This window comes from Rhinolophus sinicus, linkage group LG02, assembly GCF_036562045.2.
Source record: "Rhinolophus sinicus isolate RSC01 linkage group LG02, ASM3656204v1, whole genome shotgun sequence".
NCBI lineage: Eukaryota > Metazoa > Chordata > Mammalia > Chiroptera > Rhinolophidae > Rhinolophus > Rhinolophus sinicus.
This window is the reverse complement of record NC_133752.1, coordinates 21,502,839-21,524,648: the sequence shown is the minus strand read 5'-3', so window position 1 is coordinate 21,524,648 and position 21,810 is coordinate 21,502,839.

The window sequence follows — 21,810 nt, the reverse complement described above, 5'->3', positions numbered from 1 at the left end:
GACTATTTTCCTAGACATTCAAACTAAAAAGCACATTACTGGAAACTATTTTACACAGTAAGAAGATGCACAATTCATTTTTTGAATAATTCTAAATATATTTAATAAACAGTTACTATGCAATGTTCTTGCTGCTAGGGATATTAAGGTGAACAAAAACAAATCTAGTCCCTATTTTTACTGGGATTACACTCTAATGAACAGATTTAAGAAAATAGCCATTTTATTTCCTGGAAAATAAATTACAGTTTCTATAAAACTGGACCAAATGGTCTTCGTTCTTAAAGGGACATAGTATGGAGAGTGATTAAAGCATACAGAATCAGACTAACTTGCGTGGAAATTCCAGCTCTTTCATTAAATACTTCTGAGACCCGAGTAAATTTGAAAAACTGGTAAAAGCAATATTTTTATCTGTAAAATTGAAATAATATTATCTAGATTATAAGAATACAATAGGGATTAACATATGTAAAAAATAATCTATTACATTGCCTGAACATATTGGAACATAGAAGCAATCAATAAATAGTCTAATAAATTTTAATAGTGATGAGTGAATATTAAATAAAAATAAAGTAGATATAAATAAAATGGGCTACAATGTATATCAATACAAAGGAATAGAGTAATAAGATACATAAATACTTCAAATACTCTAAAAGTTAATAACATGCAATTTATAAATTGATTTAAAAAATTGAAATTGACCAGATGATTTCATTATTGTGATACAATTCATACTTCTGAAGAATTTCCCAAATTATGAAAAAGGATGAAGACATAATTATAAGAGTAGATGCCATATATTCAAGTGACAGATTATAAATCCAGTCTATGAAAACTTTTATGGAAAACATCTATATCAAATGAAACAGAAGCAATCACAATATTTACAATATAATACAATTTTTTTAATTAAAAGTAAGTAATAGTCCTCAATATGTATTGTAAAGAGATGCAATACAAAATTTATAGATAAGCCATACCTAAATGTACCATGGGGAAAAATTTTTTTTTAAAGTTTTCTACGGGTAGTATCTGGGGAAAAGAGGGAAGGGAGAAAGTTTCTTCAAAAGAAACAAAACAGATATGGATTCAGACTTCTCTTATTTAAAAGTTACTTAAAGCACATGAACAAATTTTTGAGCGGTTTGAGATATAACAGAAGTATTCTCTACCAAGATATTATTGAAAATAATGACAACAACAACAGCTGTATTACTTTTATGTTAAAGATGAAAATAATACATTAGAAAAATAATTATTATAATCTACAGTTGATTATGTGTCTGCTTTATGAAGGATATATAATTAAATTCTCAAAAAATCTAATGAATTGAATGGATATTAATTTAATCATTTGTAGATGAAACACTGATTTCAGACAGGTCAATTGTTTATTATTATATTAAGAGTAGGATTCAATCCCAGTATAGTAATGATAATTAAGTATCTATTCAGATGGAAAAACTATAGAACAATATGAAACACAAAAGAGCTTATAAATTGCATTGCCCATTTACCCTTCCTGGTATACCCCTCTGAAATCATTCTGAAAAGAGATGGATTACAATTGAGAAAACTCGTGCACAGGAAAGTTTTAGAAACAATTGGAGAAGCTATGGTTTAAAGAATTAATATATGATCCAGCAGTCCCTCTCCTGGGTATCTACTCAAAAATTCTGAAAACATTTAACCATAAACATATATGTGCTCCAATTCATTGCAGCTTTCTTTACAGTGGCAAAGACATGGAAAAAACCAAAGTGTCCTTCAATATATGATGGGATAAAGAAGTTATGGTACATATACACAATGGAATACTATTCTGCCATAAGAAAAGATGAAATAGTACCATTTGTGACAACATGGATGGATCTTGAGATTATTATGCTGAGTGAAGTAAGTCAGACAGAAAAAGTTGAGAACCATATGGTTTCACTGATATGTGGTATATAAAACTGAAAACAACAAAAGAACAAAACAAACAAATGAAGAAACAAAAACTCACAGACACAGACAATAGTTTAGTGGTTACCAGAGGGTAAGGGGGGTGGAGGATGTGGGGTTGGAGACGAGGGTAAAAGGAGGTCAAATATATGGTGATAGAAGGAGAACTGATGCTGGGTGGTGAACACACAATGTGATATATAGATAATGTATTACAGAATTGTACACCTGAAATCTATGTAACTTTACTAAAAATTGTACCCCAATAAACTCAAAAACAAAAAAAAATTAGCAATCCCACAGAGAAATAAAGAGTTATTGACTTGGCATAAAAATCTGGTTTTGTTCAATAATGTCTCTTGGACAAGTTCTTTGAATTCTGATTCCAATAACAGTAATAATAATAGCACCCTCCATGTGTGCTGTAAAAATAAAGAAAAATGTCATTAACACTCTTAGAACAGGGCCAGGTATGTTTTAGACCTACATAAATGTAAGCTTGCACTATTATTACCAAGTCCTGGAAATGGTTAGACAAAGAGACAAGTCCAGATGGGTTATGTAAGCATTACTACAAAATTTAGATTACAAATGTCAACAGAAATTATTAAATGGAATATAGCTCATAAAACAAACAAGTAAAATCATCATCCCAGGGTGAGACGTAGAAAAAAAAAAAACCTTTTAAAGAATTTGTTTAAATAAATATGTTGTAATTTTCCTTAGAATATGTTCCTTATGTAGTCCTTTTGTAACTTGTGTAATTATAATCAAATTATTTTTACTCTGATGGCTTAAATAGTGTAATAAGAAGAATCTAACAACCAAGTAAATGAACTTAATTGCTTATAAGGATATATTTTTTAGAGATGATGCAATAACTACTGCTATCAGCTTGCTGCTTCAAATGCTAGCAAAAATAATTTAAATATTTGATTGTATGATTCGAAGAAAAATAACTTATGTAAAAGTTATTGGCTCCCTTTGCAGTGCTAGGTGCGATGTTCATCCCTAAATGAAAAGGAAGTAATTAATGCTCAGATGAAAAACAAAATGAAGCAAAATACGTTGCCATCTTGAGGGAGCCCTATGAAATAGTCACAATATCTGATTCAGAAGAATACCAGCTAAGGAGCTGCTCAGGGATTTTGAGAAAACAGTAAACCAATTCATCAATCACTTTAAAATTATGTATTTAAATAAATTCCATGTGTAGGAGAGTGTCAGGTAATTTCACTCAATCTTACAGAAAGAAGAAGTCATATAGAGACACACACACATGAATGTACACACACACATATACATATTCTAGAATGTTTTCTGAAAAAAGGCATACATATGAGATGGACAATTAAGTCCATGATATCATCCTAGAAAAAGAGCTACATACCTCATTGTTGATTATCAATCAACACGTTCACCCTCGAAGTACTCCCCTTGGGAACCTATGTACCCATGCCAGTGCCTAGTCCACCCTTCAAAGCAATTTTGCAACTCTTTTTCTGGAATGGCCATCAGAGCTTCTTTGTATTACCCTTGATGTTCTGAATGTCATCAAAATGTCTGCCTTTCAATATTTCCTTTATTTTCAGGTAAAGAAAGAAGTCTATGGGAGCCAGATCAGGTGAGGAGGGAGAGTGTTCCAATATAGCTATTTGTTTACTGGCTAAAAACTCTCCCACTGACAGTGCTGTGTGAGCTGGTGCATTGTTGTGATGCAAGGGCCATGAATTGTTGGCAAAAGTTCAGGTCATCTAACTTTTTCACGCAAACTTTTCATCACCTCCAAATAGTAAACTTGGTTAACTGTCCATTTAATACAAATTCATAATAATCCCTCTGATACCAAAAAACAGTTAGCACCATCACTGTAACAAGCTTCTGAACTTAATTGTAAGACCTCCCATATATTTTATATACCACATTTCCCCGAAAATAAGACCTAGGGAGACTACCAGCTCTAATGTGTCTTTTGAAGCAAAAATTAATATAAGACCCATTCTTATTTTACTATAATATAAGACTGGATATAATGTAATGTAACATAATATAATATAGTATAATATAATATAATATAATAATATAATATAATATAATATCGGATCTTATGTTAATTTTTGCTCCAAAATATGCTTTAGAGCTGATTGTCTGGCTAGGTCTTATTTTCGGGAAAATACTGTGTGTATGTGTATATATATATGTGTATATATATATATATATATACATATATATACACATACACACACATATATAATATACATTGCATATATATTATATATAATATACATTGCATATGTAACATATACATAATATATACAATATATTATATGTAAAATAAATAAAATATATATTTACTATATATTACATGTAATATATAATATACATTATACATAATATATTTATATATTATTATATAACTATTATATATTATATAATTATATATAATTATAAATTATATATGTATATATATTATATGTTTATTATATATATAATATGTTTATTATCTATATATGTATATATTCACAAATAGGAGAAAACAATGATGTATGCAGCCCATAACTAGAACTTGGAGAGAAAAAGTGTACATATGTAATTTCTTAAAAAAGTAATATTGTAGTTAAAAGTGTTAGAAAGAAAAATCAGAAATAGTTAATTGAAGTAATACATATAAGATTTAAAGAACAAATAAAAATGTAAGAGTAGAATACAAATACAAATTGTAAATAACCATTTAAAAAACATTCTAACTAACCAAAATATGTTAATTAAAACAAGATACCAGCTTTTTATCCCTCATATTACAGATATATATTTTTAAAATGTAATGTTCAGCTCTGGAGAAGGTGTTAGGAGTGAGTACCCATACTCTTGTAAATCCAATTTAACTCTAAGAAAAAAATAAATAATCGTAAGCTAGAAATGTGTTTATTTATCAACCTCCCATATAATCCTTCCCATCAGATTCTTTCAAAATAATAATTTGAATGGAAAAAACAGAACAAAATTCTACCAATAGAAATATGGTAAATAAAATATAATGTGTTACTGTGTAGCCATTTAAAATTATGTTTTTATGAACAGTTTTGTGACATGAGGAACACTTCTGATGCAATGTTAAAAAATTTATGGAATATTAAATATAATGATTTTCTCAAGATAGTGATCTTAAGTGTAATATGTACTTTTTTCCACTCTCTTTATCTTTTTCTATATCCTTCAGGGTTTCAAAAATGATTAAATATCACTTCTGTAATAAGAAAATAATAAATATTTTAATAATATAAACCTTTAAATAGTTTGTCCAGAAGAAATATATTAAAGTTTATATTAGAAACCTACTTTATTCTGTTTCAGACTGCCAGTATCTAGAGGTACCAAAACATTTAGATTATTTTAAAACCCTCATTCTTGTCCATAATTCTATTTAATGGATAAAGACATGAAAGATTAGCTCTAAATAATAATATTCTACTTCAGAAGCATATTTGTACAAGTGTTATATTCAGGTACTACACAAGGTTCTGTTCTGGGGGAATAATAAAATATTGATGAATTATATCAGGATTGGAGAAAAAATATATAGTGTAGAAAATGAGATCCCAACAATCGACGTGAACCAAAATAAATGAGCTGCTCCTTCTATGAAGATATTTATTTGTGGGTGAACTAAGTCATGTGTTTCAATCAATGACGAACTGCATGCCTAACGGTGTGCAGTAGGCCATACCACCTAGGATTGTGTAAGTGCAGTCTATGATGTTTGCACAGTGACAAAGCCACCTAAGGACACATGTTTCAGAATGAATCCCTGTGGTTAAGCGATGAGTGACTGTAATAGATGTATCCACCAAGTACCAAAAAACAAAATAAAACAAAGTTAAAACATCTTCAAAAATGCAGGGAAATGAAACAGGTAGTATATATTTTATACCTTATGAATTCTCTTTGAAAACGATTTGTATACAGTGGATACTGATTCAAATGGTTCTAACTGCTGAATGGCTACCTAACTAAGAAGTTAAAAGTGGAAATGTCAGCTTTGCAATCAGTGAAAATATTTCACTTTTCCAAAAGCTCACAGAAATGTCTCAATAGGCTTCCAAGGCAAGGAACAAAGACAGTACAAACTAGCAATTTTAATTTTTTTTTATATATAATTTAGAAAACAAGTGGACTTGCGTTTCAATTATACATTGACTCTGCCACTTTACACTTTTTAGAACACTGCTGTTTCCTAAAATGCATTATGAAAAAGATGTTCTTACACAGTTCTCAAAGAAATAGAGAATGAAAATAAAATTGGCCTAGTCAAATCAGCAAGATGCAGTGTTTTTGTTTCTTTAGATTATCACACTTATTTTAGTTCAAACATCTGTTCAATGACATCTCAGGCTATATTTTGGGAAGTGTGACAATTTTTTTTTTTTTCTTCACAAATGCTTTACTCACAACTCAGGATGTTCCCATTAATTGTGATTTGTAAAGAAAGCATTTAACTCGGGGCAGATGCTGAGCAGCATGAGTATGGAACTAAGTACGAAATGACATGAAATTCACAAGCGGGCACGGATGGCCAGATGGTATTGGCATCTGAGAGATTTATTACACTAACTTGGCAATAAAACATGTGTGATCACTAATTTAACATGTAAAACTGGTCCAGAAAAATGTTTATGTTAAACAGATTTCCTCTCTAAATATCAGGTGCGACATATTTTATTACATAGTTTTAGTTCTCTGCTGAGAGAACCAAGCATAGAAAATTGAATCCCTCTTTTGGGACAAGTTCCTTTCATTTTGGGAAGGTCATGCCTATATAAGCAAATTGAAATTAAATAGATGCATAATTCCCAAGATTGCAGGCTAGTGAAACCAGAGAGTAAGCAAATATGGATATGATTTTGCTTGATTTGTCTAAATCATTACCTTAGTCCTACACTTGACTTTGTTTGGGCTAGATGTTTTGTTCTTACAAATCATGCTAGCTAAAATGTTGAAAATTCTAAATCAAGACATGTAAGTTTGGTTTTAGGTCACCAGAAGTTTCTTTATGTTGTTTACTCAAATTTTTCTTAGGAAACCAACATATGTAACATTGTACAAATTGAATTAGTAAGCAGGAAACTCCCTGGAATTTTTTTTTCTTGATTTGGCCTGCTAGTTCCAACTCTTTTATTATATTAAGTATCACCTCAAATGCTACCACATACATGAAGACTTCCTAATTCTCTCCACCATGGTTGGATGCATCCTTTTCAGAGTTTCCTGGCCACTAAATACACCTCTGGTATAGGTTTCCTCTCGATTTATCAAAAGGGCATGCTAAAGCTAACTTATAGCATCTGGTGTCAGGTGCAACCTGTTTCTAAGCTGTGCAATATTTTGTTATTCAGTTTCCTAGTTGGTAAAATAAGAATAATAACACCAACTCTACTAGAGGTTTCATTTTAAAGTTACATTAGAAAACATATATAACAATTTAGCAAAATGTATAGAACATAATAACATAGATTTTATTGTTAGAACAGATCGACATCACACTAGACTCTGAGAATTTTTGATGGCAGAGACTGTATATTCATCTTTTTAAATTAATTTACTGATTTATTATAAAAGAATATGACTTAGGCACAGCCAAATGGAAGAGATACATAGGACAAATTATGGAGAGAGGGCACAGAGATCCCATGCTCTCTCTAGGAGAGTCACTCTCCCAGCACCTTCATGTGTTCACCAACCCAGAAGCTCTCCAGCTCTGTCCTTTGGGGTTTTTATGGAGGTGTTATTGATTAAATCATTGGCCATCGGAGATGGATTCAACCTCCAGTTCCTCTCCCCTCCCTGGATGTCAGGTGGGTGGAATTGAAAGTTCTAACCCTCTAATCACATGGCTGGTTTTCTGGCAAACAACCCCCAAACTTAGGTGTAGTCCAAAAGTTACCTCATTAACCTAATGGAAAAAAAAAAAAAAAAAATATATATATATATATATATATATATATATATATATATATATATGTATGTATTATGACTCTCCTCACTTAGAAATTCCTAGATTTCAGGAGCTCTGTACCAGAAATGGGAATGAAGACCAAATACTCATTTCTTATAAATCACAATATCACAGTCCACCCCTGCTCTTTAAATATAGATCTTTTATTAAAACTGTCATGCAAATCAAAGGATACTGGCACATTACTTGAAACCCATTCAGTCATTAATAACTATCCAGTCCATCATCATATTATATGAAAATGTCTCCCAGGGTAAGGCAACTCAGGTTTGCTAAGATATAATATCATTTTTTGCTCTGAAGCTCTTCTGACATGTTAATATAATATTAAATTTTCCTCAGTACATAACCCATTTATTTATTACCTTACCATTAGCAGCTTTTTTTTTCCTTTTCTCTATTGTCAGCTACAAAAATACAATAACCAGTTATCTTACCAGCAAAATTAGTTTATTCTGTAACTGCAAAACATTGCAATTTGCAACAAGTAAGCTATGGCAAACCACATGCAAGTCCATAGAGACAAAGGGAAGGTTATCTCTTATTCAGTTTTAGGGGGAAATCGGCGAGGATTGTTTTGAACAAAAGTTTATTGGAGAGGATAAGAGTTCGAGGTTGTGGTGGTTTTTCATTGGCTGCAAGCAGTGGTTAGTAGGTTGTCGCTGGGCAGGAAGGGATTTGCTTCCTTCTCTTAAAGCAGGAGATAAAATCTCTATGTGAAATAATGCCAAAATATTTCTTACCGTCTTTCCCTCTGCTGGTTAGGCAGGCTGCAACAAGTGGCACATTCATGAGAGCTCCCCCTTTAGGGCTTTCAAACTCCATTTTAAATAAGGTTTCCTTTGTTTGTGTTCACACCATTTATACCCAAACTTTTCCACCTCTGGAAGGGACAGTCGGTTTGGCCACTTGCCGGTCTAGAGAGCAGGCAGCAATATTAGTCTAGCAAGTCCCTTCCCCTCATGCACTCCTGTTCACATAGAGTAAGGTTACGTAGGTGCAATTAGTGGGCTATTGTTACCACCAGGCAATTTGGCTTAAATAACAGTTAATCCCAATATGGCAGATGGGATAAAGGCACATCCTGTCCCATCAGGCTCTCAGGCACTGTGACATAAATGTTAAAAACATAGTTACAGCTTCTTGCTTAGGAATCATCCCTGCTTTTAGCCCTTGTAGTTGCAGCTCTGATCCTGTGACCATGGCATCAAGTAGGGGAGAAAAAAAAGCAAGTTATGGTGCTGTGGGGAGGAAGGTGCATCAGCATATTCCCCAACCCCCCACCCCCAGATTCAGCAGATAACAGGGAAATCTGTCCAGTGGGGTCGCTCCTTTATTAGCCCAACTTGTTCATGTTGATTGTGAGCACACATTTATGAAGGTATGTAAACCAGTGCCTCACGCTTTCATCTCCCCGTTTTAGACCAATGTTTTAAGGGCCTGGTCCAATTCTCTACCATAAAGTAGTAAGTAGCCTGAGGAAGATAATCTCTCTGCCCATTGTTGGACATTATCAGATGTACAAGAAGTTCCATGGTCTGGAGAAATGATGTTCAGCTGTCCAAATTGTGTCAGGATCTTCTGTGTTCATTTTGGGTACTCGGAGCATTTTCATCTATGACCAGGTGAGCAAAGCACCATCTAGAGTCAGTGTCTATTCTTATCAAAACTCATTTGTACCCCTGCCCCCACAAGGGCTACCAGCATCAGTCTGACTGACAGCAAGGTGGGCTTTCCCACCAGAGAATCTGCCACATTTCATCTTCGGTCTCTGTTTTTATCACTGGCAGACAGAACAGTTCTTACTGAGATTTGTGCCTCAGAGGGTGCAAGAGAAATAGGTCTACATTTAGCCCATCTCTTTATTGCTGCATACACTCAATGTCCACATATTTCATGGACCCAGGTAGCCACCTCAAACGAGCATGTGGGTATATCTGCTTGTTGATTCCAATCCCTTTCCAAACCTGGAAGGAGGTTCTTCTGATGGGCATTGATGTTTTCTACTGTAATACCCTCTCACAGTCCCATAGGGCTATGCCTGAAAAGCATCCTTATAATAAGCCAGGTTTCCATTGCCCTCCTGCCTGACCATATGCCTAGGACTTTGATTACTGCCCATCAGTTACAAAAAACCTAAGCATAGGGCTTTATCACTGTTCAGCTCTTCTATCATTGCTAGGAAAACAACATGTAATTCAGCTCACTAAGTTAAGTACTTTTACCTTCTTCTATCGGATGGGTGGCCTTCCAAGCAGGATGTTTTCCATTCACCTTGAAACTACAATCTATAAACCAAGTAGCTCTTCAGCTCTTCATCTGTCAAGAGTTGTTTATAGGGATACAATCCAGAGTTGTTTATAGGAATACTCCTCATGCAGTTTGACAGTCAATCCTGGGGTAAAAGAAGGTCCCTGCTTTTGAGCATTGCCTCCTTGCATTCTCTGAGCAGAATGTTCCTGTATAAAGTATTTCCATTTTATTGGGTAACTCTTCTGGGCACTGCCAGCCCCATTAGTTTATCTGACATCACCCAAGATAGCATGGGTATTTCAGGTTTTAAGATTTTTAAGATCAGTCTATGTCCTTCAGTCATAGGTGTATCTTCAATTAATAATGTCCAATAAAATGTAGTAACTGACTCTCATATGCAAATTCTCTAGTCTAAAGCCCCAGTAGTTATTGCTGGGAGGAGTTCATAGGTTTTGCCATAAGCTCTGGTTTATTGCCCAGAGAATTTGTCCCTATCAGTACTCCAGCTTCTATTCCGCACTGGGGAGGCATGAGCGATCTTACTGATTCCCATTTATCGTGTCCAATTATCACTGCCTGAAGACTGGATTTACATGCTCTCTTTTCTTGAAATGTTAGGTAGCAGAAACATTTCCCAATCAGATACAATACCCACCCCCATAATACAATCAGATATAAATAAATAAATAAATAAATAAATAAATAAATAAATAAATAAATAAATGCAACTGTAACGAGGAATTCATTAGAGGAATTCTGCTTCGGGCTTGAGTTTTACAAAAATAGCTCCTTACCAGAAAGTGCTTCTCCCGAGGACATAAGGGAGGTATGTATTCTTTATCAAAGATTTGCAGGAACCTCATGACCAAACTCACATCAACTAGGATCAACAAACTAAGCACAATCTTCATCGGAGCCATGCTGGTACCCAGATGTCTACCGTGGTCAGTCTCCTCTTTCCCTTCCAGTTTCCCCTTCCCTTGACATAAGAGAAGCCTGAACTCTATACTTTCTTAAGACAGACTTGACGTACCACTAAGTCTCTCATCTTCCCAGTTGGTGCCTTCTCAATCAATAAACCTTCCAGTTTGTTATTCCAAACTCTGACATTTTGAGTTTTGGCCTTTCAAAGCATTGGACACATGGACTTGAAACCGGTAACTCAACTACTTCACATAAAACCTGTTCAAACATACTAATTCTCCTACAAACGTTTACCTTAATTCCATCAACCTTTATGTTTCTAACTGTAGTCTCCATTAGAACGTCATCAATAGGTTTCAGTACCAAGTCCGTAGGCTCCTGTATAAAGGAATTCTGGTGACTTCTCTTTTCCACCACCTGACCATTTTACCCACAGGCTTTGGGTCCTCAATAAGAGGTTGAGCTGAGGGACCGGGCCCTTTTGTCAATATTGATTAATCTGCCTTACCATTGCCCCAAAAGATTGCCGGTCAGGGTTCTCAGTAAACTGCACTTTCTGACTTTTAAAATGTCTCCAAACTGGGATAAATAGAGCAGACTTATTTGGAGCCCCTTAATGTGGAGAAAGCTGTTGGGAGTCTCTTTGGTCTACCCAACCTTTGGTAGTGCTGTATTAAAACTTTGTTGTAACCTTATCTATGTCCAATTTATTCATGCTATCTTTTATAACCATCTAAAGATTTCTACCCTGCCGAGATGAATTCTGTGACTTTCCCCTTTCTGTTCCCTCTCTGTTTTGCTGTTGTCAATGTTCCCTTTATTCGCCTTAGTTTTTAATAACCCCAAATTTCCATCTTGTTGGAAAGAGTCCCCTGACCCTCCCACTAGACCACTCTGCATTCTCTCATTAATTAACCTAAAGTTTTTATCACCATATGTAAAAGCTATGAGGGGAAGCTGAAACAGCAAATTTGACAAGCCTTTCCAAACTGTTTTTCAGTTTGGCAACAATAAAGTTGTATAGAATGCACAAGTGAAAGAGACCCCCCCTTAATTACAGCATTTACCGTGACCTAGGTAGTGAGCTGTGGGTTCTGTATCAACCCAAACATATTCTTCTACTCTGCAGCACTCAAAACCAAAAACACAGCTCTGAAACAAGTTACTGTCATAATTCATTTTGGCAAAGGCTCTTCAGGAAGCTGAGAATACTGATCTACAAAAATGAAAGAACTCCTTCACATTATACCCCCTTGTTTCAATAGTTTATCGGTTTTGCCCTTCCCCTACCTTGATTTTCACCTTTGGGAATGGCTTTAAGGCTAGTGACCAAAGCTCAGACTCTTTAATGTGATCTTTGTGTAGCATCAAGGTTGAACCCAGTTTTCTCTTTCACTTCTAGTTTAGCTATTACAGATAACAATAACCAAAGGACTGATTATTTTTCCTTTCTCTTATTAATTTGCATTTCTTTATGCAGCCAGTGAAACCCTTCTCTGGAAGCGGTATCCATCTTTAGCAACAGTTTCTAGCATAGCTGGCTGCTCCATACCATGGATGACCATGTGGTCATCCAGGAATCAAAAGTTTCTCCTCCCTTACCTTCTAATCCTTTCTCTTCCCAAAACACATGGTTCCTTGAACCAGGGTCTTTCTAGCAAATCCTACTTTTCTCAAACCAACTATTTTGGGTTCATGTATCAATCCCAATATATGTGTGTGGGGGGAGGAGGGACTTCCCATAAAACACCAAGCAGTTCTCAGGACACCAGTTGGGTATCCAATAGTTCAACACAATTCTGACACTTTCTACCCAAAGATAGCATCACCTTCCACAGGTTAAGAGCTCAGTCCTATAAAACTCCCGCTACCCCACATTCTCTTTCAGATGCCAGTGAGGAGTCCAGGTTGTTACCTGTACTTCTAGTGACAGGTTACAGATTGAAGGGTCCCACAACTCTCTCCTTGGGTTTCATTAATTTGCTAGAGTAGCTCACAGAACTCAGAGAAACATTTTACTTAGTAGATTACCGATTTTCTATAAAATGACATAACACAGGAACAGGCAAATGGAAGAGATGCATAGAGTACAATATGGGGAAAAGGTGCAGAGCTCCCGTGTCCTCTCCAAGGTGCCATTTTCCCATCCCTTCCATGTATTCACCAACCCAAAAGTTTTATAAATTCATCTTTATATCACTGAACATGTTACATGCTATTTGGAACACACAATATACATACACACATATGTGTGTGTGTGTGTGTTTAGATGGAGTAAAACATCAAAAAACAGACAACAAGCAATTTCAGGTGACAAGAAAAAGACTCTTATAGTCTATAACTTGAAACTTCTTTTCAAACCAGCGTGTATTGAATAGCAGAACTTAAGGGCAAGATCGCGGCCACAAAATATATTACCAAATAACATATATACTACTTTGATCTGCAAAATTAGATATAATGTCTAGAACTAGGTTTATCTTTATACTTTCCTGAGGCAAACATACTAAGATCTAGAACAAGAATCAGGCAGCCAATGACAAGGAAATGAGCACATCTAATTACCTGTATGAATTGTAAATGCACTTTTTTAAAAATAGACTTCTATTTTATTGAATTTGTATAATGCCAAATAAAATTATGGTTAATTACATTATACACTTCAGTCCAACCATAAACCTATAAAAGCATGTTTGCAGTCCAGAAAGCCTATCACAGACCAATACATCTGAGTGTTCTGAGATATGAAATACTAAGGTGATTTTGTAATCAAGGTAGGTGGTTAAAAGATGAAATAAATCATTCACTATGAGTAATTCTAGTTACTATATGCTCTTTTGTTTTGTTTTGATATTTTTCCAAGCATTTAACTAACAATGTGAATTTTTAATCTACAAAGAAGCGACTTTACACCCGGAGTGTTTTCAGTTTTTATCCCAAAAAGTCTCAACTTTCAAAAATAGATTGTATATGTCTTTATACAGATAAAATATTTTTGTATAAAACTTGTATTTTAATGGCTGTACGTGGGGAGTATTTTAAGAAAGTGTCTTTTATTTTATTTTTGATGAGATGTATGTCTTTTAAAGTATTAACAATTCTGGGAAATGCTCATGGCTCATGAAAAAGCCTAAGTTCTAAGTTGTTATGTAAAATGAGTAAATCACTGTATGAAATAGTATATTTAGCCAATGACCACAAAATATTTTTAAAAGAATTTAAAAACTGTTAGCATTTATTGATTGCTTACATAATTCTAAACTCTGTCCATAGCACCTTACATGCATAATTTTGTTTAATCTTCAAAATAAACCTATGATGTATAATTATTATCACCATTTTAGAGATAAACACAAGTCACAGAGTGACTAAATAACTTACCCAATGTCATGCAGCTGGATCCAAGATTAAAATCGGTTTTGACTACAAAGCCCTTCTGTTTTGCCACTGCATGCAATACAGAATCTTGAAAAATAAAAATAAAAATTTTAAATGGGAAAGTGTAACAAAATATTAAGTGATCTTTCAGTTGATCTTTTCGGGTAAACTGTTTTAACGAAATTTCTATATTGGGCATGAATTACCACCATCATAAAAATAAACTTTATTGTAATAACCCTATTCACGAAATTTAAAAATTAAGTAGACTGTCAAACTGACTGATATAATCTTTATAACTTGTTTTTAACAGAAACGATTGGAAGATACCAAGGTTTAGAAACATTACATTAAAATAGAAAGTTTTATCTTCGTACTTCTACTGATCTGTATTGTGATTCTAAAGAATTAAAGGTAACGCATGACTTTGGAAAAGATTTTCTCTTCTTTTGATTCTATATCTAAAACAAGACTGATAATATTTGATCAAAGAAATGAATAAAAATAAGATAAAACAATATCAACTAAATTCCTCTGTGCTCATGTAAATGTCTGCAACACCATCAGTGCATCTCATAGTTGCTTACGTGTTCCCTGTCAGCTTAAATTCATTATATATCTCCAGAAAACACCTCTCTTCATACTAGTCAGTAACTACTACTGTTATGATTGATTAAATCACTTAGAGACTCCATTAAATGTCTTCTAATTATAAAATTAGGCCAGGTTGAAGATTAACTCTTAATGTGTTTATTTTTTAATGAATTGTGTAAGGTTGCCAACAAGTGCAAGATACAATAGTTCTGGGAATCCAGGACGAAGAAGAAACTTGTTATTTTTACATAAAATTTTTCTCAGCTGAGAAGACGGATAGGCAAAATAACTATTACATCCTAATACTGTATTTTCTGAAAGCAAAGATATACAGCCAAGGCATAGGGGTGTCTAAAGTAGTGCTGAAATATGCCTAAGGAAGCCAGGACAGATTTTTCAATGAGGCGGCATCTGATCTCAACATTGAAGGATATTTTACCAGAAGAAAACTCAGGGAAAATCTTCCAGGCAGTAATAACTACAAAAGGAAAGGCTTGAGACATGAGAAAGCATAGTTTGTTCAAGGAAACATGATTATGTTTTTCAATTATGAAGAGTGATGAAACCAGTGGAGATGAGTCTGCATTAGTATTCACAAGGCAGATAAAGAATCATGTTATATGTTATGCATGATAATTTAAAATGTGTTCTGAAGACTATGTGGGACAAATAAAGAATATTGGTGAGGGCAGTGAAATACAACATACACAGATTATACAGATAGATAGATAGATAGATAGATAGATAGATAGATAGATAGATAGCGAGATAGCGAGATAGAGAGATAGAGAGATAGAGAGATAGAGAGATAGAGAGATAGATAGAAGAAAGAGCACTCTGGTGGCAGATGTGGGACTATAAAGGAGCAAGTGGGTCCAGACACAAGGAAATTACTACCCTTGTCCAAAAAACATAATAGTGAATTATTTAGACTTAGCCAAAGTCAATGGTGATGGGCAGGAATTCAGATTTTTTATGATATGCTAAAGCCATAATTGTAAGACTTAGATATTAATTCAAAGTGAATGGAATGTGAGTTGGGGAAATCTGGCAGGTCATCAATGCTCAATGTTTAATAAATAATGACAAAAAAATTAAAAAACAAACGAACAAACAAAAAGCAGAATCGTGATGGATGCAAAACTTTTAGTAAAAAGGGAGGGTGTTTACAGAAGTAAGAAATAAATGAAGGTGAGTAGCCTTGGAGATAAAAGTAACAAGCTCAGTGTTGGGTTACTTAAACTAGAGGGGCTCTTAGAATATCCAGGTAAAGACTGCTTGTAGGTATTTGGGTGTATATTTCTGAAGGTAGATTTCAAGTACCTATCCATGTAGATTGAGAGTTATTTTTACAAAAGTGATAGTAGGAATATTGGAGCTAAATGAAAATGAGTCACGAAGAATGTGTAAAGTGGGAAGAAACATGGGATGAAGACAAGAAGCTGTGGAAATATTCACTTTTGTGAAGTGAATGAAGAAAAATCAGCAAAACAGAAACAACTGAGAACCAGAAAGAGAACAAAAGATGGTATCTCAGACATTAAGAACAGGAAGTTTGAGGGAAGTGTTAAAAGTGGAAAAGAGAAAGAATAAATATTGTAATAATTCCAATGGATTCATGATGAATGGAAGGAGCAGTTTCATGAAGTGGTGGCATTAGAAACTAACCTTAGGTGGGTTGCAAAGTGAAAAAAAGGGAGGTATTGGGTACAATTATCTATACAACTCTTTGTAGAAAATTGGAATAGAGTGAAGCTGAGAGGTAAGTTAGTAATTAGAAGTAACTGCTAGACCAGGAGAAGGCCTCTGTATTTAAGTCCACACTCATTTCTAACGAAACTGGCTACAGTTAATAAATTTAATGTTGAAACAATGCAATTATTCTATATAGTGCCCATATTCTAAGTTCCCAATTAGCCAAATAGTGTCTTTTAAACTATATTCTTTATCCAAATAGAACCCAATCAATGCCACATGTTTTGAGCATCTTTAATTTAGAACAGTTTTATCAGCCTGATCTTTTTATGTTTTATTTTGTTCATATAACTGCTGTATTTCTTATGCTCTGGGTCATTTGTTTTATAGAACGGTCCTCAATTTGGCTTACTGGATTGTTCCCTTATAATTAAATTCAAGTTAATTTTTTTTTTCTTACAGAAATACCTTACAAGTAATTTTGTATTATTCTCAGTATATCACATCCTGAGGCATGTGATGTCAAATTGTTTCATTATTGGTGATGTTAAGTTTCTTCACTTAATTAGAGTGGTGTCTGCCTGATTGTTGTCATAAAAATATGCATTGTCCCTTTGAGGTGAGGTGATAATTTGAAGGAATGTAAATAGCTTGCTTACCAATCTTTGGCTTAATGTTTAGCATCAACTCATTATTCTTTACTAAATAAACTTTTACTATGTGTCTTTTGTAATGCTGATTTTTCAAATTCTACTATTCCTTCTATATTTAATAGTTGGCATTTCATGTGAGAGAAATTTGAGCAATATTTAAGCTGACAAGGAAAAAAATTGCCATCCTTATAAAAAATATATATATGCATCAAAAAAACTTTGCTATAACATACAGTTACACTTTCTATAAATTTCAAAATATAATCCATCTTATTTTAGAAAAAGGATTGTTTGTAACCTTAAAACTTGGCAAGGCATATGTTTTCTTCACTAGTATTAGTTTAGTTACCAGTTGATTAAGCTATAAAAAAGGAAAAACAAAAGAAACATAATTTTTTAAACATATGAAACACCTTCTTTGCAAAACTGGTGTAAGAACTAATTCATTTACTTTACTCAAGTGTTAAAAATGAAATATGACAAAAGTTCCAAGAGTTATTTCTATTACTTTTAGGCTAAAGAACAAAATAGAAAAGAAACTATGTTCTTCTACATACTTTCCTAGCCAATCAAAATATTTTTTCTATCACCATGGTAACAATTATAAAGACTTAGTGGAATCAATCAAAGTGTGATAATATCACTGGACTAACAGTATGTTACAAAACAGTCTTGTTGCCTATAACAACAAATGAATATGTTATCGCTCATTAGCTGTAGAAGACTGCATGAGACTGCCTAGAGAACTCCCAGAAAAAAAACAAAAAACTACAAAGTAAATTCATAAAATTAAACTAAATTAAACAACTCAAAATGTAATTGGAGTCCTATGAAGAAGAATTAAACACAGTAACTGCAGATAGATTCTTTTGTTGCTGCTGTGCAGACTAACATCTGGAGAACATTTTTCTTTTCCTCCATATGTTGGGATAAGACTATTTTTTAACAAGTTGACCTAAACAACTAATTTCAAGAATAATTATACTTCGTAAAAGTTTAAATGGAAAGATGGTCTCAAAGTTAGCAATATCTCATTCTCATAGACATAGTGGTACTGCTGTCCCTTACTTTTCCTTACCTGGATTATATTAGAATCTTGCTTCTAACTGCAATTTTTCTTTCCTTATTTACACCGCTTGCAGATAAATCATTTTGGAATGTAATTCTGCTCACTGTTTGCTGCTTTATAAAAAGTTCAATTCGTAAATGTTCTGTAATCTGACTACATTTTATCTTTAGTTTCAACTAGTTTCAAATCATTTCTGTTCAATTTTTAAAAATCGTTATTACAACTACGTATTTTTCCAGACAATGTGTTAGATCTTGATTTCAGAGAAAGCCCTAGTTTAAAAAAATAATAATAATAATGTTTAATAAGGATTACACTATACAATAAACATATACATGTAATTAATTCTATCATAAGGGTTGCATGGAGATAGAATACTTATTTCCTTAGTGGAGACTGGTAAAAAGTCAAGCAATAGGCCATTTATGATTTGTTTGTTGAAAGATTGAAAGATCTTTACCAAGAAAATGAGAAAGGAGGCAGGAACTGAAAATGGCCTTTCAGTTGAAAGTGTGTGGGGGGATGGGCAGACGGTGGGGTGGAGGTGAGTAGGGAACTGTGGTAGTGGGTTGAATAGAATTGTATTGCAGGTTTAATGAAGTACTGTCATAGTTGTAGCTGCTACAACAAAATATCAGAGACTAGGTGGCTTATAAATAATAGCAATTTATTTCTCACAGTTCTGGAGGCTGGAAATCCAAGATCAGAACACCCACATAGTCATTTTCTGGCATGGGCACTCTTTTGGGTTGCAGGCCTATGTGTCTTCACATGGTAGAAAGAGATCAAGAGAGCTCTTTGGAATACCTGTTATGAGGGCACTGATCCCTTTCATTAGGGTGGAACCATCAGGATCTAATTACCTCCCAAAGGTCCCACCTCCTAATACCATCACATTGAAGATTAGAATTTCAACTTACGAATTTTAGAAGAAAACAAGCATTCAGTCCATAAATAAATCCCATAGTAAGGGTTTGCAAGGTAGGGGAAGAGATAATATAAGATGTTACAAAAGTAGGCTTCTTCTACAGTCATGATAGCTTTTCCTTCTAGGTCATACTTCTCAACAGTTATCAGACCACATCCAAACTGGACTCCTAAATATTAAAGTATAGGTGTTTGTGTGTGTGTGTGTGTTACTGTGCGTGTGTGTGTGTTACTGAATGGGTGTTGTTTGCTGAGTTGTATTTATGGCTTGTTAAATTTGAAAAAGTGTGGGTTTATTTAAAGGAAGTTGTATTTGGTGTCTGAGATTTCTACTTAAATCATCAAATAAACTTCAATTTACTATTTGATAATGATGATGCATTTTCTTCACAACTTGACCCTTGATTTATTTTTCTGAGTGTAATAGGCTGCAAAATATTTAGAGAATAGGGATAATGTTACCTTTATCTGGGTTCTAGCATAATAATAACTCATACACAGTAGAGTGTTAATTAGTATTTTCAAAAGAACAGTTAGGGAAACAATAAAACACATAGTAGTGGACTGATTTTGGTAATCACATTTGTTTCTTGTAATTTGTAACATTGCTTCATTCATTTTCAGTTATCAGCACTCCACATTTTTTCCAAGGTACATATCTTCTCTTTATTGGATAAAATTTATTGTAATCATTAGTCAGGGTGCTCTACGCTTATAGACAAATCAATGTCCCCTGCAAGGATGTCCCTGTCCACAGTCCTGGAACCCATAAATATGTTACTTTGTATGGCAAAGGCAACTTCCAGAAATTATTGCATTAAGAACTTGGTGATGGGAAAATCATCTTGTATAATCACACAGGATCTTATAAGAAAGAAATAAGAGGATTAAATCAGAACACAATATATGATAACTGAAGCAGAGGTTGGGGACATGTGCTTGAAAGATGGAGTGAGGGTTCATGAGCCAAAGAAGGCGGGTGGCTTCTAAAGGCTAGAAATTGCGCTAGAAATTGAAAGGAAACAGATTCTCCCTTTGAGTCTATAGAAGTAATGCAGCCTTACTGACCCTTTGATTTTAACCCTGTAAGACTAATTTCAGACTTCTGACCTCCAGAACTATTAGATTATAATTTTGTCTTCTTTTAAGCTACTATGTTTATGGTAATTGTCACAGCAACAATAGAAAATGAATACAGCCCTTGCTAGTTGATAAGTAGACTCACGACCCAAGCCAAAGCAAAAGGACAGTTGTTCCTTGAACAAATTAGATGGTGTTTCAAGTCAGCCAATGATTAAATCTGTGATAATACTCTGAAGAAAACATGTTACTTGTAGAGAAATTAACAGCAATTTCTTATTTCCTGTTACCTTGACTTGAGTTTCTCCAAAAGCAAACCCTGAAACAAGAACTTAAGAGCATATAACAAGGATAGAGAAGTAGGGAGACTAAAATAGGGAGAAGAAAAAGCCAGTAAAAGAGGTTTAACCTAGGTCTCTGAATTAGGCATCAGAGTAGGTGCTAGGAAAGCATGTAGAACGCCTAGCTAGACATTGGTGTGTCTGAGGCTGGGACATGTCATATACATACTTATTCTCCATCAGTTGAGAGCTGCCCCCTGGGCCTTAACTTCCCTGCCAATATCAGCTACCACTGCAGGCAGAGCAGTCCCCAAGGCTTCAGAGAGAGCCCTGAGGCAGGAAAGTGAAGACACTTGTGGAGCAGTAGCTTGAGGCACAACACTGTCAGCAGGCACAACTGTGACAAAAATCACAGATTAGCCCAGGGGATGCAATGGTCACCAAAAGCATCCGAGCACCTGTTCTTTATAAGCCTGGCTCTTGAGCCCCTTGTCCTTTCTGTGAACTGCCAGTATTTTCTTTTTGGCTTAAGCAAATCCCACTCAGTCATTTGGAGTTTGCAAACAAGAACGTTTGTTGACATATGGTTCCTAAGTGATTCTTCTGTGGTTCAATTCATTCTTTTTCTAAATTATTTTCATCTTAATCACTTTAGGGATCATTTAGCTAAAAACCATGACCTTTATTTCTTGAATATTTAGCATGAATACTCAATGCATCCCTTTCCATTTTTCTGACTCACCCATACACACTTTACAAGTATATACGCTGACGATATCAAAAAGCAATTTAACATTTGTTTAAAATACAAAATCATAGATAAGCGTGACATTGTTTTATACAATTCTTGCCATGTATCATAACCAGTGTTAAAAAAAAGAATTACACTGTATTTTCAAGGCCCAATTGTGGTAATATATACATTTTGAAGATAAGCTAAAGAAGACACAGTTTTAGAGTAATTGTTGTCACACAGATTCGGTTAGTTTT